The following is a 25,178-nucleotide window of genomic DNA, read 5'->3' as shown; positions in this document are numbered from 1 at the left end:
CTTCAACATTCCTCAAACACAAGTCCCTTCGACTGAAGGGGAGGCCAGGGCTCTTTGAGAAGTAAGTATTTGGTGTTACAACATGTATACATAGTAGTAATTATTACTGTATATCTCAAAGAAACCTATGGTCATTCACCAGAGTAACTGTAGAAAGAGGAATACTCAAATATTTCAGGATTGTTGAGTGTACTTTGAACTGTCATTGATACTAGGGACTCCTAGCTGGAGTGGGGATTTCAAATTCCAGATGCTAAGTGAAAAATTGCTCCAAATCCATCTGACAGTGTATGAAGTGGGCCTTAGTGTCATATTCTACATCATCAGGAAAACAGCTAATCTGATAGAACATTGGAGTGTACACTTGAAGATATAGCAAATGCCCTGATTATGACATCCTTCTCATCAGGGTAGTGCTCTTCAAGATGAAAAATATACAAGGGCCCAATAGCCAGTACATGCTGCTTTATCCCATACGTGCTTTGAGGTCTAAAGTTTGGAAGTAGAAGAAACCTTTTACTGTCATTATCAGTGAGTCACATGTGGAATTTCTGCTTCCTTCTCCCTGTAAACATAGATTTTGCGTGATGAAAAGCCCTGATCCCTAAAGGCACTTTTCTCCCAGGGATCACAGTAAGCCAAAACTGTGGCTAGTGCCTAGTCACTTTGAGATCCTTATACCAGAAGACCAAATGGCCAAAGTCACTACGTAAGCAGGAGGAATTGATGATTCTACTATAGAAAGCATACAGAAAACAATGTCTGAAACTCATGGGATTGGTGTTTCCATGTCTAGTGACCATGGTAAATGAGTATTTATATCAGCTGTGGCCTGACAAGGAAAGGGTCATCTGCGGGCTCAAATCCCATCATGCAAGTAATTGAGAACAACAAAACTGTTGACTATGGATGTAGATGAGGGGAAATCTAGGAATGGCATGATAGATGTTGCTGCCATCGGGCCAACTGAAGCAGTAGGTATCTCTGCTTCAAGGGCATCTCAGTAACCTTCTCATTATTTGTTGTTTTGTTTTGTTTCAAGAAAGTTGACCTGCCAAAATGTTGAAGAATTCTGAGAGGACTGAGTAAAATTGACTTCTTATACAAGCAGTACATTTCTCATTAACAAAAAATGTTTATTTATTTATTTTGAAAGAGAGAGAAAGCAGAGAAGGGGGAAGAGATTAGGGGGGAGAGAGAGAGAGAGAGAGAGAGAGACCCAAGCAGGCTCTGTGCTGTCAGCACTGAGCCTGACATGGGGTTCAATCCCATGAACCGTGAGATTGTGACTGTGACCCGAAATCAAGGGTCAGTGCTTAACTGACTGAGTCATCCAGGCGTCCCACATTTCTCATTTTTATTAGTGCATTTTCTAAGATATGAAATTGCGATCTTATAATATTGTAAATAGTATGTCAAGAGAAAAAATTCATATAATTTTGTCATTATTTACTAGAGTTTGGCAGCATATGTAGATATAGAAATTCGTGCCCACATCTTTGAATATTTCTGAAAGCAGAAGTGTTACTAGAGAAATTTGCAAATACACAATGAATAGGCACTCGTAGAATGGTGTTTCCAGGGAAAGAAGAAGGAGAAAAATGCTCTCCTAAGTTCCCATAGCTTTCAGAGTCTTCAGAAAAACACTGAAGTTTTCTAAGTATGTAAGTATAAAAGGAGGCTAAACACTGATCCCCATCCCTTCCGAATATCATTTCAGCAGTAGTCATGGTCAACTAAGAGGGCCAGACCCAATGAGACCTATATCTGGGTTGTTTTACCACTGAGATGTGCTTAGTTTCTAAGAAGATTCCCAGCATGGCCTTTCTTTCCTTCTCAGCCCACAACATCAGGGGATGCAAACCCAGAAGAGGGAGCGAGAACAGAATACCGGAGAAGACATAACTCCAACACACTCATCCCCATTGTAGAGAAATGACAGAATGAAAGATGTCCTACCTCCTCCTCCCTCTGAATTCCTAGGACTGAAACAACCATTTAGGCAAGATATAAGACTTGAATTGGATTTTAATTGGAAGTTTAAACACAGGCTATAAGGAATTCAGTAACAGAAAGTATAGAAAGTATCATATAATCTTATCACTAAGGAATTTACTAATTAGAGAAGAGTGATTCTACATTATCCAGTTGGGGATATGTTTAAAAAATAAATAAAAAATAATGAAACAAGTCCAAACTTACTCATATTTACATGCATTGATTTGCATTAATAAACTAGTTACATATGATAAAACCAAAGTGTGGGGCACCAGATCACAGAAGACACTACATCCATTATTTTACAAGCAAAAGTACTGATAACTAAGACATACCTATGCAACCAGTGGGCACTGCATCACTAGCTAAGGTTGTCTTTGTTAGGGTTCTCTCAAGACAATAATTTACAAGAAAGTAATTTATTTGAGGTCTGATCCCAGTAAATATCTGTAGAAGAGTTAAGAAGTGAAATAGAAAAGGTAACAAAGCCTATTAATTCCTACCTTTTCCCCCACCTCTACTTGGGGAAAGTACCCAGAGAATTAGGGGAGTTATTTACAACTCTGACAGCTCTGTCTATTCAATGTTTTTCCAAGTATTTTTCTTTTAAATTCAGGTAAGAGAAGTGCTGGAGTTATGGTAGGAGTAGTAGAGCCTGTTAAACTACTTTCCAAAACAGTATCTGGCTTTTTAATGTTGTGTAACATCCCACCCCAAAAATTACTGGCTTGTCACAAGAAGAATCATTTCTTTTGCTCACACATATGCAATATGATCAGAGCTTTATGGGGAATTTTTTCTCTGTTCTCTGTGGCATCATTAGAGTGTTCCAACTGGGGCTGGAAGATACACTTCCAAAGATGGCTCAATAAACATGGCTAACAGGTTTGTGCTGGTTACTAACTAGCTGGACACTCAGCTAGAGCACTGGCAACAGTCTTGTGGCACATGAGCCTCTCCATGGAGCTGTTTGGGTTCCTCACAACAGGACTCAACTTCTTCTGGTCAAAATACACAGCTCTGGGAGATTCAGGAAGGAGGGGCATAGAATCACCTTTCTGTGGAAAGAGTGAGAGAGACTCTGGTACTGCCACAAGCCCTCAGGTAAATATCCAGTTATGTGTGCTCTCTGGAAAATGGATTGTGGGACCCTAATTCCTGTTAGTCCTCAGGAGTGTGACATACCAGAAACCTTAACCAATATTTTGTTTTTTGACCATTTAAGTTTATTTGCCCTACTTTAAAGGTAACGGAGTTATTTCATTAGCTGCTTTGAGAATACTTTGAATTTCATTTATGTTTTTATCCCTTACAAATACTTTCTTGCACACATGAGATTCATTCTTTTAAGAAATGTATAGGAAAAATGAAAGAATTAGCAAAGGAAATAACTTCAAGCTAAGTCTTACACATCTCTTTAACAAATCAAAGTACTGCTTCATGATGTAGCTATCAGCTAAATCAGGCCTATCAGTTTGAATTTCTCATGCCTTGTTCTTTTTCCCTTGCTTCCCCTGTCTTATTGTGTTTTCAAATCACTACTGATGTCTTCCACTTCTTTGACAGTTCCCTTTGTCACTAGGAAGGCTTGAATCTGGCATTGAAACTGGGTATGGCCAGGAGGACACTCAGAGTTTGTTGGCAAGAAAATCATCCTGAAAAAGAGTTTTCTTCCTTGTGTGCTTAAGTATCTGTTGAGTCAGATGGCTTTTTTTCCCCCTCAACAAAACTTTCTTCTTCCTAGGGAGAGAAATGGCCTTGTGGAGGCAAGTCTCTGTGTCTGAATAAAAACAGGATTAACTGTAGGGGAAATTATTTCTGTGCTGAAATGAATTCTTCTCTGTGGCTTTATTTTGAACTATATTACCAATACTCCTCACAAATACAAAATTGGACAGCTGAATTTCACATCATTTTGATGAATAAATTCAGTGGGGACTACCACTGGTACTGAGGGTCTTCAAGATGGGAGAGTGTGTGCTTATTCTGAAGAGTTATCAGATAAGAACAAAAGACAATATAAGCTCCAAACAGGCAAGCTGATTTCATGTTTGCCTCAGGCAAACCAAATGTTCACTGTTGATTTACTGTTGAATTGTGAAAGCAAAGACTATAAAAGCAAAAACAATCTTTGTTCTTTTTTTCCCCATTGTGGTTCCTTGATACCCTAAAGTAATATGATTTGCTATGGAGGAGATGAAGAAGGGTTGGTTAGACTTATGGTTCTGGAAACTTTCAACAGTTTTAACATTGTGGACACGAGCGTTAAAAAATCAAACCATTTCTGTAACAAAGGTTAGAAATATTGTTACAAAGACAGGAAAATTGAGTTTCAGTGATCTCTTTCCACCTTAGTGTCCCTGTAAAAGCTGTGAGTTTGAGGTAAAGCAATAACACCACAAAATGTTATTTCTGGTATACTGGCATTTCTTTAGAAGGCCACAGGATTATAAATATTAGCTATAATGACCAGAGAGGCCAATAATATTTCAATGCTACCTCCTATATAAATAAGAATCTTTGTTATTGTAAAACATCTTGCTGAGCATGAAGCCAACATTTGTCTGAGTGAATTATACTAATTAATTAACATAAATTGTGATGAGTCAAAATGTTAAAGCAGCATTTTTCCCCCTCCACATTAAGAATAAAAGTGCTCACTTTCCTAACTTTCTTTACTGGAAAAACTGGGGAGAAAAATTATAATACTTTGAAACTTTCATAGGAATCTTACTAACCTGATATAATGTATCTTGTCAACAATGTAAATGAGTCAGATGAGGGACTGGAAACTCATAACGATTTACCTAAATGAGCAGGGCTAAGAAAAAGCCAAACATGGACTTAGACTCATACTTTACTGACTTCAAAATATCTGCTCAGTCCTTTACACATTACAGCTCTTACTAGTTCTAAAAGTTATTAGCATCATTTACTTATGTTCTCATCATGAAGAAAAAAAATGTTTTAGAATATATCCTTCCCAGGTGCCTGGGTGGTTTAGTCGGTTAAGTGTCAGACTCTTGGCTTCCCCTCAGGTCATGATCTTACAGTTCATGGGTTCGAGTCCCATGTCAGGCTCCATGCTGACATTGTGGAGCCTGCTTGGGTCTCCCTCTCTCTCTGCCTCTCCCCTGCTCAGTCTCTCTCTCCCTCTGTCTCTCAAAATAAATAATTAAGCATTAAAAAAAAAAAAAAAAAAAAAAAAAAAGAATACAGCCCTCCCATTAGGTAAAAAGGAGAAATCCTTAATCATTTTGACGTTATGTTAAAAATGTAATACTTACATTTTGAATAAAATAATAAACTTGATCCTTTAAATTACATTAGAATTAACAGCAATAGCCATGGAGTTCTCTGGAATTTTCATATGTTCCGGGCCACATACTATTTCTAGGGCTGCTGTAATAAGTACCACAAAATGGGTGGCTTAAAACAACAGAAATTTATTGTCTCACAGTTCTGGAAGACAGAAGTCTGAAATCCAGAGATCAGCAGGGCTGGGTCTTTCTGAGGGTTCTGATGGAGAATGTGTTTCCCACCTTTTTTTCTAGCTTCTGGTGACAGCTGGCAATCCTTGTCATTCTTTGGCTTATAGATGCATCACTGTAATATCTGCCTCGATCCTCACAAGGCATTCTTCTTGTTTGTCTCTTCTCCTTTCTTATTTATTTATTTTTTTATGTTACCTTATTTTTGAAAGAGAACACAAGCAGGGGAGAGGAAGAGAGAGCGAAGGAGACATAGAATCTGAAGCAGGCTCCAGGCTCTGAGCTGTCAGCATAGAGCTGGATATGGGGCTTGAACCCAGGAACCATGAGATCATGACCTGAGCCAAAGTTGGATGCTCAACTGACTGTGCCCCCCAGGCATCCCTCTTCTCTCTTACGAGAGGATACTGGTCATACTGGATTAAAGGCTTACCCTATTCCACTATGACTTCATCTTCATTTACATCTTAATTACATGTGCAAAGATCATATCTCCAAGTGAAGTCACATTCACAGGTATCAAGGATGAGGACTTCTACATATCTTTTGGGAGACACAATTCAATCCACAGCATGTAGAGACCATGAATCAAGGATCAGTTAAAAAACAATCAAGCAGAAAACTATAAAGCTGGAAACAGCTGGATAAATGTGGTCATTATGTATGAGTGTATGTATATGTGTGTTTGTATATGTGCTAATATATTCAAATTTATGTCTGATGTCAATTAATACATTGCTTTTAGACTAGTTCCAATTTGTTTTATAAAGTTATTTATTTATTTTGAAAGAGAGAAAGTGTGTGTGTGTGGGGGGAGGGGGGGAGAGGCAGAGAAGGAGAGAGAAAGAGAATCCCAAGCAGGCTCCATGCTGTCAACACAGAGCCCAAGCAGGGCTCAAATCCACGAACCCTGAGATTACGACCTGAGCTGAAATTAAGACTTGGATGCTTAACTGACTGAGCCACCCAGGTGCCCCTACTTCCAATATTTTTTAATTTTTGTTTTCTAATTTTTTCTTAGTAGGCTCTGTGCCAAACATGGGCTTGAACTCACAGCCCTGAGATTAAGGGTCATGTACTCTATGGACTGAGCCAGCTAGGCTCCTTCTCCATTTTTTTTTTTTTTTGACTAGTTCCAATTAAAAAAAAAAAAGAAAAAAAATTAAGTTTTTTAATTTATTTTGAGAGAAAGAGCCCAAGTGGGAGAGGAGCAGAGAGAAGGAGAGATGGAGTCCCAAGCAGGCTCCATGCCATTAGTGTCTACAAATAATTTTACCAATTTTAAGATCTCTTAGCTGGAGATTTATTTTCAAGAAGTCTTTCTGAACTTCACCTTTGAGATTTGTAAATTTTTTCTTTGAGAAGTTTATTAGAATTCATCAATCTTTTAATTAAAAAAATGTAGTTTTGGATGTATAAATTTATTCTTTTTTCATACAAGTAGGAATTGATTATACTTCAGGAATTTTTATCATGAGGAGTCATTATACTCTTGGTTCCATATCTTAATTTTCTAGTATTTAGACTTTTTGTAAATATTCTTTGAACAGCTAAAGTTATACCTTAGTAATTATGAAGTTTTAATTAATATATAGACTATACAATATAAATCTGAAAGCAGCTTATAGAACACTGAAGACTTTGATTTTATAGTTATACAGCACAGGAGTTAAGAAGCTATTCATCTGGGAAACCAGAATAAACAATGTTAGGTCAATGTTCATTTAATATTTTTTTAAAAAGTGAATTACCTCCATAATATTTTCAGAAGATTCTTTGCCTACCATGCCCAAAGTGGCAGTTCATTTGGAGCAAAGCATATTGGTTAGGCTGCTTAGAACTCAAGTCTTCCTATTTTGTGTATGCATTTTTATTTATTTGTTCCCCACTTTTTATGTGTCTGATCTATGCTTGCCTATAGAATTGAAAAGCTGTTTTGAAACCTAATTGAATTGTTTTATTTTACTTTCTTTATATCATTTTTTTTTTCCAGTAATGCTACTCTCACAGTACACTAATGCTTAGATGTCCTAAAAATGTGTTATTTGCTTTGGTTTAGAAACTAAATTAGAGTAGTAAAAAGTACCCATAGTATCTGCCTCTCTCATTTTAAATGTGCTAGCTCTGGCTTTTATGTGACACAGATTCCAGAGCAAGCGTAGCAGTAGACAACAATTATTAATTTTTATTCTCCCCTTCCAGCTCAGAAGGTAGTTACCTAAATGCTACACTAAATTTGGAGAAAAGAATGTTACCTCTGTGATCCATATTCTTCCCCCTAATCTACTGAACTAGGTTTATTGCCCAATGAGCTAGTGAACAGGAAAGCAGCCATGGAGCACACAGAGTGAAACGGTGAAAAGAAGGGTGAGAACTGGAGTCATCCAGCTCTTCTCCACACTCAGATCCTGGCTCCAGAAGTCAAGCATCGGAAGATGTAATTAATTTTTTTTAGGCATTGGAATTCATGAAGACTGTCATATGGAGGGAAGGTTACAACCAAATCTAAAGGACAGCTCATGACTGAGAGTTCTGTGAAGTGTTACTGGGTGATAAGAGGGGAAAAACAAGTGTTTAAGGCAGAAATTATTTTGGGAAATCATGGTTTAAATAAAGTTAAATAGGTTTACCAAATTCAGAACGTCTCAGATCCCTAAATATGATAATACACATCGTAAACCACTAAAAACAGGGATATACTCTGTGGTTAATGGGCTCTGCACCCAATTCCAAAGTGGAATCAGAAAATCCCCACACCCACCTGGAAATAGCATCAGATGCTGCAGGTAAGGGGTTCAGTTCCCCTAGACAGCCATCAATTATAGATGCCAATCTCAAACTCAGGTTACCTGTACTTCTGACCAATTGGCTACAAACTGAAGGTTCCAACAATGACCTCCAACTCAGGGTACCAATCGCAAATTCAGGTTCTTACCTGTACTTCTTACAGACTGGCTATAAGTGAGGTTCCCACTGACCCTCCTTGGATTTGATTAATTTGCTAGACTGGCTCACAGAACCCAGAGAAACATTTTACTTAACAGATTACCAGTTTCTTAGGAAAGGATATAACCAGGAACAGCCGGAGGGACCAGAGGCACATAGCAAGGTATGTGGGGAGTACGTCAAGCTTCCATGCTCTCTGAGCAAATCACTCTCCTCAAATCTCTACCTGGAAGCTCTTGAAACTCAATCCTTTCAGGTTTTTCTGGAGCGTCTCTTACGTACATAGGTGTGATTAATTAAATCATTGGATGCTGGTGATTGATTCAAACTCTGGCCCCTCTCCTTTTCTGGGAAATTGGGGGTGGGGGAAGTGTTACTGAAATTTCCAACTCTATTCACTGTTGGTTCTCCTGGCAACCAGCCCCCATCCTTAGGTACTTTCCAAAAGTCACCTCATTAACATAAATGCAGGTGTGATGATAAGGGCTTGTTATGAATAACAAGACATTCATTTCACTTTATGCCTCTGAAGTGATTTCAGGAATTGACAGCAAGAGACAAAACATTTTACCAAAAGATGCTCTCATTGCTCTTATGAATGACCAAATATATAGTTTTTATAAGTCATAATATTGAAGTCCACTACCTGGTCTTCAAAGAAAGATTCCTTATAGCAGAATGGTCGTACTTGTCAAAGTATTACGGTGTATCATTATACAACAGATATAGCAATACTATCTGATGAGGTTTTTGGAGTGGTGGGGGATCCGGAGCCGACAGCCAAAAAAGAATTCTTGAGGCATATTTGGTGCAGAAAGGTGATTTTGTTAAAGTGCAGGGACAGGACCTGTGGGCAGGAAGAGCTGCCCCGGGACCATAAGGAGAGATTGATTATATAGTATGGAGTTGGGGGAGGTAAAGTCAAGGGGAAGGTTCCAAAGGGATATTCATATACTAAAGAAGACTCAGGATGCTGGAGGACTAGCTATTGTCAAACTAAGGTTGTTTTCCCCTCTAGCAAAGCACTAACATTAAGACAGTAGGGAGTTCCTGGAAAAACTTAACTCTTCCGGCCTCAAGTATTTGTCAATGGGTTGCGTGTTATAAGGAAATTTAGTTCTATCTGCCATTTCCTTCTACCTTTGTTTCCCACATCAGTAATTACACAAATATGTCTAACATTTGGAGAAGCCAGAGTAGGGTAGGGCTAGATTTAAAGAAATAATTCATTTGTTCTATAAAGCCTTTACAAACATTTTCATATTCTTATATTAGTTTGACTATTGTTTTCCTCCCTTCATCTATGGCTACTTGTAGATAGAGCCTGAAAAATAAGAGTCAAAAGATACTGGCTACGTGCATGTGTTGTGACATTCCTCAGGACTCTGTAACACAGACCGCCCATTTAGACTGTACGTTACCATATATGGGAGACAAAGGACCAAAAATTGTACAAAAGGCAATCCCCCACTGCACTAGGGGCTCAGCCTTTTAGGTCTTAGTCCCCTGAGCTCATGCTGGCACAAATAAAGCTTTTTCCTGGAAAGAAAAGCCTTGGTGCCCCCACTCTCTGTGCGTGACTCACTCGTACATTCTATTTAGTAATTAACAGTAGGTCAAGTTCATCAAAATATTTTATAACCAAAATGACGTCTCCCAGAGCAATATCACTCAGGTTTTCAGGCTGTACTCAATGTGTCAGGTTCTAGAAGCAAGAGTGGTATCAGCAATATATGGCTTCCCCCTTTCAGCATCCAGTATAATTGAGCTAAGAGACATTATCATCTCTTGCTCTGATCCTCTTTTGAGGTGTTAGTCTAACATTGGATTTACCTCATTACATAACCCATTTATGTATTCATTCCTTTATCCACAGCTACTAGTTTTCCTTCTCTGCATTGATACTCAAACTTTTCCACCTTTGGAAGGGATGTCAGGTCTACCACTGTGCTTGTGCAGCAAGCACGTGGCAACACTAGTCTAGCAAGTTTCTTCTCCTCAGCTCAGTTCTTTTTTTTTTTTTTTAGTTTTTGTTTGTTTATTTGTTTGTTTATTTATTTATTTATTTATTGGAGAGAGGGAAAGAGCATGAGTGAGTGCGACATGGGGCTTGAACCCACAAACCATGAGATCATAACCTGAACTGAATTCAAGAGTCTGACGCTTAACCGAATGAGCCATCCAGGTGCCCCTTCTCAGTTCACTTCTATTCAGATAGGGAGAGGTTGCTCACCTACAAAACTAGTGGGCTATCTTCACTGTTAACCCCAATTTTGCCAGATACAGTGAAGGTACATCCTGCCCCACCAGGCCCTTAGAAATTGACAAAAAGGTTAAAAATAGTTACAGTTTCTTGGCTAGGAATCATCCCTGCTTCCTTTGTAGTTGCATCCTTCCCTTGTAGTTGCAACCCTGGCCCTACAACCACTGCATCAAGTGGGAGGGGAGTGGGGGGCGGTGGGGAGAAGCTGTGGTGATGTGGGGAAGAAAAAACACCAGCATCCTTGCTCACTGCCTCTTCTTCAGATGCACCAGAAACACAGAGGAATCTATCCAGTGGGGACATTCCTTTAGCCCCAATCATGTTCACATTGAGTGTGAGGACACACTCATGAAGACGTGTGCCAGCCCTTCACGATTTTATCTCCCTGTTTTAGACAACCTATGTTTTAATTGCCCATTCCAAATCTGTTAAAACTATTACTGCGAGGAGGATATGTCTCTGTCCATTGCTGGCCATTATGGGTTGTAAAATGTGTTCCCTGGCCTGCAGAAATGATGGTCCACTGTCCAAACTGGTATAGCATCTTCTGTTCTGGTTCTTTCATAACACTCAGCATTTACCTCTATGTGAAGTAAGGAAAGCCCAGTGTAGAGCCAGTGTCTAATCCTATCAGGACTCATTTGTAGTCTCCAGTGCTACCGGTATCCACCTGACTCGCCAGCTATGATCAAGGCCTTTTTCTACCAGGGGATCTGCCACAGAGCATCAGCAGTCTCTGTCTCTCTTGGTAGAACAGTTCTTATTGGCATTTTTTGCCTTGGAGGGTGCAAGGGAGGTATGTTTGGATTCAGCCCATCTCTGCATTGCTGCAGTACCACCTGTTTCACTCATTTCATGGATCCAGGTGGCCACTGTAAGTAAGCACACAGGGATATCTGCTTGTTAATTCCAATCACCTTCTGAACCTGAAAGAAGATTCTTCTGATGGGCATCAACTTGTCCTACTTGAATGTCCTCCTCAAATTCCCAGTGATTTCCATAGGGTTGTGCTCCTCTTTAATAGGTCAGGCTTCCATTGCCCTCCTGCCTGACCATATGACTAGGCCATTGAGCCCTTTCTGGTAAAAACCAATACATAGGAGATTTTACAGCTCTTCAATTCTTCCATCACTGCTGGGATGCAGCATGCAATTCAGCCCATCAAGCTGATTTGTTTTTACCATCTTCACTCAGAATGGTAGCCTTCTATATTGGATCTTGTCCATTCCATATTGGATCTTGTCCATCTTCACCTTGGAACTGCCACCTCTTTGTGGGTCAGTTGAGAGCTGTTTATAGGGCACTGTCCATGTTAACAGAATCCAGCAGCTTCTCATGTACTTCCAGAGTCAGGCCAAGGGAAAAAAGGCTCCCTGCTTGTATCTCTTCCTTGCATTCCCCAGGCAGCATGATCCTGTATAAATCATGCGAACTTTATTGTGGAGTTTTTGGGGCACTGATATCCTCCTAGGATATCATCCAAGACATTATAGCTACTTCAGATTTTAAGATCACTTTATATCTGCTTCATAGACATAGCTTTAATTTATAATATCCAATAACAAGGTGGTAAATGCCCTCAAATGGAAACCCCCTAGTCCAAAACCCCAGTAGTATTGCTGGGAGGTACTCATAAGCCCTAGTCTATGTTTTGCCTAGGGCTATCACACAGAATTTGTCCTTCCTAGCACTCCAACTTGTATTCTATGCTGAGTGGGCTTAGGCAGTCTTACTGGTTCTCACTTAGTATTTCCAATTATTATTGCCTGAATGACAGATTTACAAGCCTTCTATTTTTTAGTACTAGGTAGGGGAAATGTTTCCCAGTGAGATACAATGTCTATCTCTATAATACAATCAGGTAAAAGAGACTTCACATAAAACCCTTTCAACCACCTCACATAAAGCCTCAAACATACCAATTCTCCACACATTTTTTACCTTAATTCTATTAACTCATATTCTTATATCAACTCTTGTTTCCTAACTGTAGCCTCTATTAAGACTTTATCCACAGGCTTTGGTTTTATAATACTAGACAGGGGAAGTATTCCACAGCCAGACATAATATTCATTCCCTAAAAACATTCAGGTAAAGGAAACACAACTTCTTTACATAAAGCTTGCTTAAACATTCCAACTTTCATAATCCTATCAACCATTATATTTTTTATACTCTCTCAATCCAATTGTAGCCCAAGTCAGGGTGAACCACAGTTCTTGGAACATCTGTATTAAGGAATCCTGGCAACTTCTCTACTCCCAACGGATTTACCTACTCCTGTGCAATAGGCTTGGGTCCCCCAGTAAGGAGCAGAGGGACCTGGCCCTTTTGTCAGTCTTTACCTTTATTAGCCTAATCACTGTCCTAAGTGATTTCTGGTCAAGTTTTTCATAGCAATCTCTACCTTACAACTTTTGAAATTTCTTCCAATTGGGGTAAATAGAAAAGATGTGTTTATGGTCCTTTTATGTTGGAGATCCAACAGGGCATCCCTTTGGCACCTCAAAGCTTTGGTAGTAGTGTATTATAACCTTTGTTTTAACCCATCAATGTCCATTTTATTCATCCCATTTCTTAATAACCATCTCCAGATTTCCACCCAAGAGTTCTATGACTCTTCCCCTCCTATTTCCTCTTTGTTTCACTCCCGTCACATTTGCTTTACCCACCTTATTTCTTAAAATAACCTTTTACAGATTTCCACCTAATTGGGAACAACCTCTTGACTCTTCCCTAGGCCTCTCTTCCCATTCTCTTGTTAATTGACCTAATTTACTTATTTGTATCTATAAGACCCAGGAGGGGAAGTTGAGGCAGCAAATTCTGTTTGTCCCTTGGTTATATGGAGTGCCCACATGAAACGTGCCCCTTTAACCACAGCATTTACAATGACCAGGATAACTGGCATATTCATTGAGTGAATATCAAAAAGATAAAACCTTCAACAAGTTTTGGACTTTCGGGAAGGAAGTATTATTAATTTTGAAAACAGGTGTTTTTTGTTTTTGTTTTTGTTTTGAGAACTCAGTGCATTAGCCTATAAGATAACACTTCTTTCTCACTGAGTCTAAATGAAAATTAAAGCAACATTTTTTTTCACATTAAATTATCGGAAAAAATATCATTTGTTTTTCCCTATAAATAAAAGGCTCATTTTGAATTAGTTTGAAAAAATTACTTTGAATTAAGAATTTATAGAATCATTTTAAGTAAATTTCTCCATATATGTTTCTATAGCAGTTAAAAATGTATTATTCTTCAGAGTACCTAGGTAGCTCAGTCTGTTGAGTGTCCCACTCTTGACTTTGGCTCAGGTCATGATCTCAAGATTTGTGACTTTGAGCCCTGCATCGGGCTTTGCACTGACAGTGTAGACCCTGCTTAGGATTCTCTCTCTCTCTTGCTCTTTCTCTCTGTCACTCACTCTCTGCTCCTCCCACACACTCTTTCAGAATAAACAAATAAACTTAAATACATGTGCTATTCCTATTTACACAGTTTTTACTGATTTCTCTTTGACTTTCAAAATTCTTCCTTCATGTTCCTTACATTTTGTAAGAGGTGGGGAGAGGCAAAACTGTAATTTATATCAAAGCAAAATTCTTATAATATCTTTGAAGATTTTAGACTTTTAAAACATGGTTTATCTTTGAAAAATCAAGTATCACAGCTGTTATGAAGAAGCACTGACTGCCAGAGTTAAACGTGGTAAAAATGTTAAAAATCCATCTCTTTTATGAAGTACTTTATCTTAGTCTTCTAGTTCAGGACGTGGATTGGCTGAAGTTACTTTAAACAGTAAATACTGAGAGATCAACACCATATGGTTAATTAAGTTTTCTCTCATCTTCCAACATTTACATTACCCCTCTCACCACACACCTATTTAGGAAAACATTTCTGTACTTACCTATCTCCTGTTAGCTCCTCCAGTTGCTTTCTTGGCTTTACTTCATTCCTACTTTTAATTCCTAGCTTCTGTTATTCAGCCTCAGGCCAGATGTTTCTTCCTTAAAAAGTAGTAATACAGAATATTTTCTAGAAATCATTCCGTTCTTATTGTGTTCAGTGCCAAGCTTCCTCCTAACTTTCTATGTGGGGGTTCACCCTAGGTATCCATGCATAGCCAGGGATATTCCTTTTATTATTACTTTTACAGATAATAGCAGAAATGGACAAGAGTTGTTGCCTTCCCAGTATGTAGCCACCATGAGCATGGTGGGAAGCCATACATGGCTAAGTTTGACTGTACTCCTAGCTTTCGAGTTTGTTCTATAATCTCAGCCCCCCTGCCCTAGTGATTGATTTTAACCATGCCTATCTCAATTAGCACCAATCAAGGTTGGAGATCTGTGGTAGGCTGAATAATGGACTCCCAAAGACGATGTGCATTATTCTCCAAATCTGTGAATGTTATCTTATATGGTAAAATAAATTTGGTACTTGTGGTTAAATTAAAGATTTGTGTATAGAGATTCTCCTGCATTATTCCCTTGGGCCCAGAGTGTAATCACACAGGTTTTTAGTAGTAGTACTGAGAAGGAGTAAGAAAGGAAGGAGGAAGTTATGTGATGATGGAAGCAGAGATCTGGAATGGGACACCTTGGAGATGGAGAAAGGGGCCATAAGTCATAGAATACAAACAACAAACACTAGAAGAAGCCACTAAAAACTGAATAAGGCAAAGAGACAGAGCTTTGAGAAGGTACCAGTTCAGCAGACACCTTGACTTTAGCCCAGAGAAACTGATTTCAGACTTCTGGAACTGTAAGAGACGAAATTTGTGTTATTTTTAAGTCACTACACTGTCGTAATTTGTTGCAGCAGCAATAGAAAACTAATACAGGATTAGAATCCAATTCATTGACTTTTCTTGTGTAGTTGGTAACAAAACAAATTTCATTTCTTCTGTATGCTATATAGAACAGATGTGAGGTATGAAACTATTTTAGCCATTAACCTGTATGATTGAGGACAGCTTCGATGTGAAACTGACAAATATAGGAGAATAAAATTTAAAAAAAATGTACAGAAAAGCAGGAGCATAGCCATGGTCAAAACATATTTGAAACCTGCAATGACTCAGGTACGTAACTGTTGCAGTTATGTACGCTTATAAATTCCTTTCATTATTGACCAGACTTTTTCAATTACTTGCATTGAATGCAACTCAATCGATGTAACAGTTTGGCACAAAACCTGTTTTTCAATACAATATCTAATATGCTTTCATAGCTGGATGAAACCAGAAGGAAGCTGTCCTGGTTTGAACAAGTGTAACTGATCAGTAAGAACTGTGAAAGCAGGCATGGTATTATGGTACCTGTCTCGTTCACTATCATATCCTCCTCTCTAGTACTGTTAACAAATGTAAATAGGTGTTTAATAAATATTTTTAAAATGGGTTGATGACTAAATATAAAATGTACAAAGTATGACTGGAATACCGTTATCAGCTAATCTTGCCTTAAAAAATATGTTTTGAGCTATGAGAGCCTGAATATAAAAATGCACAATGACCAGGCAGTACCTGAAAATGGAACTCTGACCTACAACCTCTATAGCAACCAATCAGGAAAGCAGATCACAACCTCTACAAGCAATCGGCCCCAGTCAGAACTCAGTCAGTGACTACCAGCTTCCCTATCTTCGTCCTAAAATTCCAACTCAGGACCAATCAAAGAAAGTCCAATACTCTCCTCAAACCAATCACATAAGATGCTGAGCTCCTACTTTGCCTGCCCCTAGCTTCCCCTGGCCAACAATTCCAACAAGAACGTACGTGATGTTGTCTCTTTTTCCACTATAAAGCTTTCTCATTGCCCTGACTACCTCTAAGTCTCCGCTAAGAAAAGATGGCTGATTCCTTTGCCATAGCAAACTCTGAATTAATAGTTTCTGTTTTTTTGCATTTGGACTATCTTCATTTATTTCCACAGCTGTGTAAGTGAGGCTGACATTCTCTCTTCAGGTTATTTCTTGTCTTAGTCGTTTATGCATAAGACACAAGTTTCTGTGAAAAGGTACCTTTTCAATAAAATTTCACCATATAAATGGGTCAGACTTTTTTTTTTTTTTTTTTTTTGGGGGGAATGTAAAGTAAATAGATGGGAATTAAATTATTTTGGTCCGGAAATAATCTCCCACTGATCTGGAATTTGCTTAAAGTTTGACCACTGGGGTTTCATTTAATTCATTTATTAATTTTTAAAAAATGTATGTAACAATTAAAACTCTCTATGACTGGCGCTAAGTACATGGTCACAGTGATGGACAGACAAATTCTGCTCCAGATCTCAGGAAGTTTATATTCCAGAAAGATAGTGAAGTTACTGCACATTTACATAATTATATTTTTAATTACAATCTTAGTAAGGGCCAAAGGTAGAAATTCAGGAAGATAAAAGGATATGGCAGGGTTCCAGGCTTGTGTGGGACTGAGAAGGGCTTTATAAAGTAGCGGTAGGGGATCAAATTGCCCCTCTCTCTAATTATCTTCTAAAACTTTAGAGATTAGCATGATTCCAGGAAGGGTTTAAACCCTTGACTGTAACTGAATTCCTGTCATTCTGGCAGAATGGGGCATAAAATTAGAAATCATTTTAGCTTATTAAAAAAATAAAGTTACATTTCTTAATACTAGAGATTTTGGACTCTAATTCATAACTACTACACTTACATACCCTATACCCTAAGGTGTTAAAAATGATTGTCAGATTCATTTATTTTCTTTGTAGATATATCTGTGTTTTTTATGGTAAACTAGTTATTTGCAAAGAAAGTGAATAAAGACTGCTTGAAAACCCTTTCACTTTAGCTTCCTGCAAAAAAATAGGGCAGACACCCTAGGAGAGTCTTTAGGAATACTCTTCATAATTTATCCCCAAACCTGTCTTCCTCTACTTTTCTAGGACTATCCATCACTCTCTTTGACACCCTCAGTATTTTCAACATGCCAAGCTTCTCATCCTTATACACTCAACCTGTTTTCATAGCGCCCTTTTTCTATTCGTGTGCTTTAGTCAACTTGAATTGCCTTGTTTGCGTATGCCCAGGCTAACTATGATCTCCTCTGTGAGGCCTTCCCCGCCAACCCACCTCAGATAAGCACTATTAATGTCCTACTTTACCCTTATAAGGTAGCATATTTTCTTATAGCTAATTAAGTTTTTTGAAGTATTAGGGCAAGTATTTGGAGATGAAAACCATATACTTCAGTTGTCTTTGTTAACAGCATTCTCTATATCATTGTTTAAATTTCTATGTGACATTTTTTTAACCTGTATCTAACTTATTATGAAACTAATTTAACGTAAAACAATATAATACTTCACAAAACTAAAGTGTGTTATCAAAGATATAGATTATTTCAACCATATTTACAATTTTAGAAAACCACTTATTCAGAGAAGTTAATGGAGCAGTTATGAGCAGTACTTTATAGTGGTTAAGAGGCCATCTCTGAAGCTCTGAAATCAGACTGTCTCAACTTGACTTTTGGATATGCTACTTATTAGCTGTGTGCCCATGAGTAAATGATTTCAACTTTTTTTTTGGGGGGGTCTCCATTTCTTCATCTGTCAAATGGGGACATTTATAGTACCTGACATAGAGTGTTGCAGTGAGGTATAAACAGATGAAAAGAGGTTAGAACAATGTCCGGCACATGCTGATCTCAGTACATTTTACCTATTAATTCTATTAGTAGTGATGATTGTAGTGGTAGGAACCAGAGGCCAGGATCAGTTTTGGTGTTACATGTGACAGACAATATGCTAGTTAGTTCTTCCATCAAGGAGTTCTAGTCTACTGAGGGGGCAAAAATATAAGTAGATCAATACACACCATTGTGTTTGATGCCACAGGAGAGTAAGGCACGTAGGAGATCGGGAATATTGTGCAAGAAGCAGTAGGGAAGAAGTAACATGTGGGGTGAGTTACGGAGTTCTGGTAGAAGTTAGCAACAAAGAAATGGAGAAGCAGTGTCTCAGCAAAGATGAATGCAGGAAGCCTGGCAGACCATTGCACTTAGAGCCCCTCACTGTAGAAGAGATGTGGTAGTCAATACCATGGTAAACAGAGAAAGACAGCCTTTAGATTGGAAAAGGGTTTGTGTTTCATGTGAAGATGTTTGGATTTTTCACAGGAGTTAGGGAAAAAAATTAACTATGGGAATTTTATTTTCGATTGAGTAAAAGTATTACTTGCCATTAGTGTGGACAATGGAGTAAGTTAGGAGCATGTATGCCAGGTAGAAATTTATTGTACTAATTCAGAAAAAGCCAGCAAAGCCCTGGATAGAAGTAGGAACAGAATACAGAATAGAAAGACACTATTTCAAAAATATGAGGAGGACTGAAAAGAATCGAAAGCTAGAGGCAGAAATGGGAGGTTACAAGGTTTGGGCATGTTTGCATAAATTTAACTATAGTTAAGACGTTTAAATTGAGGAGAAATAGGAAAAGATATAAAACTGGCCACTTAGCACTGAATGTTCACACTTAAAGTAGTTTTGATCAGTCAACTTATGTCCTGAACTTGGAGACCACACTACATAAATAAAATAAGAACTAAATAAATATTTATCAATCACATTATGAGGACACTGAGGCTATAACTTATTATAAGCTATAACATAAATAACTTATTTTGAGAAGGAAAATGGAAGGTATAAAATTGGTAAATTATGTTACTTATGTAATTTATGTTAATTATGTATCTTTTGTTACTTATATGTCGTTCCCCGCATTGTGTTGATTATTTTAAATATCACTATAACACAAGAGCAATCTTATGAAATGGTATTAATATTCCATCTTATATATGAGGAATGTCAAGTTGAAAACATTCAAATAATTTAAGGTTAGGTAAGAAGTGGCAGAGCCTGGCTTAAAATCTTAATCAAACCCTGCATGTTTTAGTCCTATACAAATCACATTACACTCCTGACAAAGTAAAAAACAATAATAATAAAACAAATAAAAAGACTAGATATACAGTAGAAGCTGTTTTGTAGAGGAAGGCCACATTTGTTCCATATGAGAGGAAGAAAACGTCCTCCAGTATGAAGAAACATAAATTGATATTGTGCTCCTTACAACATGCTGACACTGTGACAAGAGTCAGACTTTAAAATATGAAAAGTATTGTTTTTGCATGTAAAATATATATGGTCTTTTAAGGATGTGAACTCAAAGAATATTTAGAGACTGCTACTGAAAGTATAAGAAGGCAGAAAAGTGGGGCTAAAATGGTGAAGCAATTTAATCCAAGGGCACAATTTTGCATAGTCTGAATTTACTTTCATCTGTATAAGGATAAATAGAAAGTATCTCAGATTTCAGCTTTAGGAGATTTAGGTTATTATGAAGAATTCAAAGAGGCTCTGATGGCATTCCCACGTGATGCCCTTTAAATAAAACATTTTATCCCCCCAGAAATCTTTTTTCCTTTTCTTTTAGAGGGAAGGAAATAAGGTCAGACACTTCCCGGCTCCACCCCCTAAGCTCCTGCCTCACTCAGAACATGGAGCGAAGGAGGGACAGGGCCCAGTCTCCCATAAGTCTGCCCTTCCTCCAACCATTCCTTCCCACAGCGTGAAGATTAGAAAAATTTAACTATATGGTTCTTCCCCTGGCGCTGAACAGAGACCCCCCCCCACCACATCCAAAAAGGAAGTGGGGGAGGCAGATGTGGAAAAAGGAATTGCACTGAAGCCCCCTTCCAGTGAGGGGGTAGGGATGCAGGAAGAGGTGGAGGTAAGAGACAGGGCAAGGAGAATAGAAAATTCCTAAAACCTTTTCCTTTTAACCTGACATATTTATATATTTACAGTGTTGGGGGAGGGGAGGAGATCTGGAGTGATAATAATACTTCAAAGGCAGGGAATGAAAGCCAAAGAGCAGCGGTTTTGGTCATAATTTCCTGATACTGGGAAAGGGGGAAACAGGAAGTGGGAAGTGGTGGGAGGGAATGTGTGAGGGTCCTGAGTCCACAGCTCACTTCCAAAGGTGAGGCAGCAGAAAAGAGGTGGCTGGGTCCAAAGGAGTAAAGGGCACTGGGAGGGGAGCCTGGGTGACTCAATCAGTTAAGCATCCAACTCTTGATTTTGGCTCAGGTCCTGATCTCAGGGTTGATGAGATCCAGCCCTCAAGGGGCTCTGTGCAGGCAACAAGGAACCTGCTTGGGATACTCTCTCCCTCCTCTCTCTCTCTCTCTGCCCCTACCCCGCTCACGCTCTCCCTCTCTCAAAATAAATAAAATAAACTTTTTTTTTTTCTTTTTAAGGGCTCTTGGAAAGACATATAAGAAGTAGCCACTCACGTCCTGTCTCTCCGTCTCTCCACATCTCTGAAGGCTGCGGGACTACACCAGATGTCTCCTAAAGCAAACTGAGTGGCCACTCGTCCTGCGTCACAGACTTCAGCACGCTCTTCTTGAAGCTGTCCTGGGCATCTCCCGTATCAAAACCTCATACTAGATGAAACAGACTTTCTCAGAGTTAAAGATGATGTCCATCTCGCACATGCTGGGCAAGTATTTGTCCAGGAGCTCACCACCTCGGTGAGTCAGCTCCAGCATGAGGAGCTCATTGTCCCGGCGCTCAAAGGCGCAGCAGAGGTAGAGGCTGGCATATCTTTTATAGAGGATTTTAAGGTCCGTTCTCTCCAGGAAGCCGCACACCATGAGCTTGCAAGCCAGAACGACCGCGTAAGTTCTCAAGCCACCTTATTTCTTTGTTTGTCTGACAAGGCCATGTACCACTGTAGCAGCCGCAACTTCTCCAGCCCGCCGAACAGTTGCAAGAATCCCATTAACTTGCAGCCGGCAGCTCTGCATGTCCCTCTTCAGCCACCGTAGGCGCTCAATCCTCTCCACATCTTTTTTTTTCTTCCTGGCGTGAAGCCTTGTCTGTGCCAGAAACTTTGTTCGAAGCCTCCTACGTGTGCGGGGGAGTTTCCAAGACGTCTGGTTGAAAGCAGTGAAAGGTGAGAAGGGTATCTTCTTACTAATATGATCACCTTAGGGGCCGACGGCCTTTTGACAAGGCTAACTGTTCCCTGCTGCCTTTATCTAGACTACACAAGTCAGACTTGCTTGGGGCTTTGACATTCAGGGATCAGTTCTTACTGAGGACTGCTGATATTTCAGTTTTTTCCATGAGCTGAACTTTGGTGCACTTGAGACATAATTGTTATTCTGTAGTGAAGTTGTTATATATATATATATATATATATATATATATATATATATATTTTTCAAAGCAACAATTTGTTATATATGTAGACATCTTATGAATAAGCAAATACATCTTTTATCCAGTTTTCCAAAACATTTTTAGAACTGACTTAAGATCATGGTAATTTAACTTGAATTATTTTTGAATGCAATATAAAGTCATTCTTTTCTCATGATTGCTTGATTCTAGATTTCAAATTTGTCTTTGTATATAATTGTAATCTCTCATTTTTCCCCCACAAATAATATATTAGGTGGATTCATAAAGCCTGTATAAAATGCAGTTAAACAATTTACATATCAAGTATTTATCTATCAAATATAAGTTAATCATGACTTTAAATAGTGACAAATTGATAGTTCAGTGACAAAACGAAATCTTGTGTTATCTGTAGAAGAATGGCATCTATGCAATAGAAAGTTTGGCTAGAATGACTGGAGTGAAATGCTAGCTCTGTGAAGGACTAGGTGTGGGACTTTGGAAAAGCATTTCACTTAAGTGTGCCTCATTAATAAAAGTGTACTTAACATTGTATTTTAGGTGACTTATAGAGATATTGCATCTGAAGCATTTAGGACGTTACTTGCCATATAGTTAGCATTCAGGAAGTATTAGTATTTACTTATTTCATACAGACAAATTTGGGAAGGAGGTAGTCTGATAGTGAGTTGCCTGATTTTATTTTTTCTGTTGCCTGAAATAACCTGATAGATCCAAGGGGGTACTGACGTTGACTTCCATTGGGAGGACTGATGATGTTGATGATGTTATGTTGGGGGCTTGACATTGGCTATGATGGGATTATTTATACCAATTAGTCCCAAAAGGCAGTTGCTAAACATTTACCGGGATAATACTGAAGTTAGCTTTGTTATTCAAGTCAATAGTTTTCTCCTGCTCTGGTCTCCTGGTCCCGTGCAAAGGATCTTTAGACAGATTATAGAAAATATTCCATTTATTAAAAAAAAAGAGAAAGAGGGGCGCCTGGGTGGCGCAGTCGGTTAAGCGTCCGACTTCAGCTCAGGTCACGATCTCGCGGTCCGTGAGTTCGAGCCCCGCGTTGGGCTCTGAGCTGATGGCTCAGAGCCTGGAGCCTGCTTCCGATTCTGTGTCTCCCTCTCTCTCTGCCCCTCCCCCATTCATGCTCTGTCTCTCCCTATCTCAAAAAATAAATAAACGTTAAAAAAAAATTAAAAAAAAAAAAAGGAAAAAAAAGAGAAAGAATTTTGGCAGTTTCTTGTACTATTAAATGTTTATCAGTGACGTGACCCAGAAATTGTACTTCAAGGTATTCACCAAAGAGAAATGAAGGCCTATGTGCCCAAAAGAATTGTTCAAGAATTTCCTAGCAACATTATTCATAATGGGCAAAAATGGAGTTGTCACAAGACAAGAGTATAAAAATAATTGTTGTATTTGTACAAGTGAATACTACATAACAACAACAACAAAAGAAATGAACTGTTGATGCATGAAGCCAAGTGAAAGAATCTCACAGAAAGAGAGTTAATTGAAAGAAGCCGTACAAAAAAGTGTGTAGGACATGACTTTGTTTATATAAAGATTAACACCAGACAAAAACGATCTATGGTGAGAGAAATTAGAACAGTTGTTGCCTTTGGTGATTGAGGGTGGTGGTGGTGGTGGTGGTAGTGGTGGTAATGATTGACTGGAAAAGAGCATGACAAATTTCTGGGGTGATGGAAGTGTTCTCTATCTTGAATTGGCTGTTGGCTACATGGGTATACACATTTATCATATCTTATCAAACTATCCACTAAAAATCTGTATATTTTATTCAACATAAACTATGTGTCAATAAAGACAAAACAATATATACATATATATGTGTATATAATATACATATATACGTACATATATAATATACATATTATATTATGTATATGTACATATATATGTATATTATATACGTATGTATGTATATTATATACGTATATATGTATACATATATATGTGTATATTATATACATATATATGTATACATACATATAATATACATATATTTATGTAATATATGTATATATATTTAAGTTTATTTTAAGAAAGAGAGAGCACAAGCTGGGGTGGGGGCAGTCAGAGAGAAGTAGAGACAGAATCCCAAGCAGGCTTTGCAGTATCAGTGCAGAGCCCAATGCAGGGCTTGAACTCACAAACCATGAGATCATGACCTGAGTCGAGATCAAGAGTCTGACACTTAGCCTTCTGCACCATCCAGGTGCCCCTAAAGCAATATATTTTAATAAAAATGCTGCTAACAGCAGATATGGGTGATGACTAAATTTGATAATTAGAAAATAAAGTTTGGGGAATATGTATATTTATATGAAAAGAAAAAGAAAGGTAGCAATTAGATATACAATCCATCTAATCTATCTTTCAATCACTATAATTTTTTGAATTGTGTGACATTGAACAACTAACTTAACCTTAAGAATATTCTGGTTTCTAATCTGCACAAATGGGATTAAATATAATATTGACCTCAAAAAATAGCTGGCTGGATTAAAGGAAATCATTCATCAAGAGAATTTGTGATGCCTGGCATTTAGTAAATGCTTAATCATTTATACTTAGTTCTTTTATAGCTATTCTACTATAGCCATTTTTATTAGGAGATAAATACATAATAGAAAAGATAAAACTCAAAGAGACCATCTAGTAAATTTCCAACTCCATCTCATGAAAGTGCCAGAAAGAATGAAGCAGGTAAATGTGCAAGCCATATTTTTATGTAGTAACAGTATGTTATTTTGTTATACCGTTAAGAACTGACAAACAGTTTTCCAAAATACTTGGAGAATTTTCTCACCAGCAGTGTGTGAGTTCCAGTCACTCCCAGCTTCACCAACGCTCTGGTGGACTTTTTAACTTTATGCATCCTAGCTCATTGTGATTTCAATTTGCATTATTCTCATGCTTAAAGATGCTGAGTGTTTTTGATGTGTTTGTTAGTCATTTGTGTATCTTGTGAAGTTTAAGTTCAAATGTTTGCCCATGTTTTTTGTATTCTTTGCTTTCATTTTTTATAGCTGATTTTTAATAGTCTTCTATTTTGTGGACATATATATTCAGAATATAAGTCATTTGTCATATATATATATATACATATATACTATATGTATATATATACATATACATATATACTATTTTCCATATATATATATACATATATATATGTATGTATGTATATATATATATATATGGAAAATAGTATTT

General features: G+C 38.0%; 1 long non-coding RNA gene across 2 annotated transcripts in view; it reads right to left on the bottom strand.

The window, feature by feature from the left end:
- The window catches only part of LOC122236558, a 56,650-nt gene extending 35,051 nt beyond the window's left edge, over window positions 1-21,599 (bottom strand). Inside the window, exons 1-2 of one of the 2 annotated variants that reach the window (XR_006214611.1) lie at window positions 21,026-21,599; window positions 14,613-14,712 (exon numbers count right to left, since the gene is read on the bottom strand). This is a non-coding gene — a long non-coding RNA (uncharacterized LOC122236558). The remainder of the gene's footprint in view (window positions 1-14,612; window positions 14,713-21,025) is intronic. The other variant, XR_006214606.1, reaches the window with a different exon arrangement.
- Between the last annotated feature and the right edge of the window lie 3,579 nt (window positions 21,600-25,178).

The sequence above is a fragment of the Panthera tigris genome, chromosome A1 (genome assembly GCF_018350195.1).
Source record: "Panthera tigris isolate Pti1 chromosome A1, P.tigris_Pti1_mat1.1, whole genome shotgun sequence".
In the NCBI taxonomy this organism is placed as follows: domain Eukaryota; kingdom Metazoa; phylum Chordata; class Mammalia; order Carnivora; family Felidae; genus Panthera; species Panthera tigris.
The sequence above is the reverse complement of the archived record's forward strand: the minus strand, read 5'-3'. Positions and strand labels throughout refer to the sequence as shown.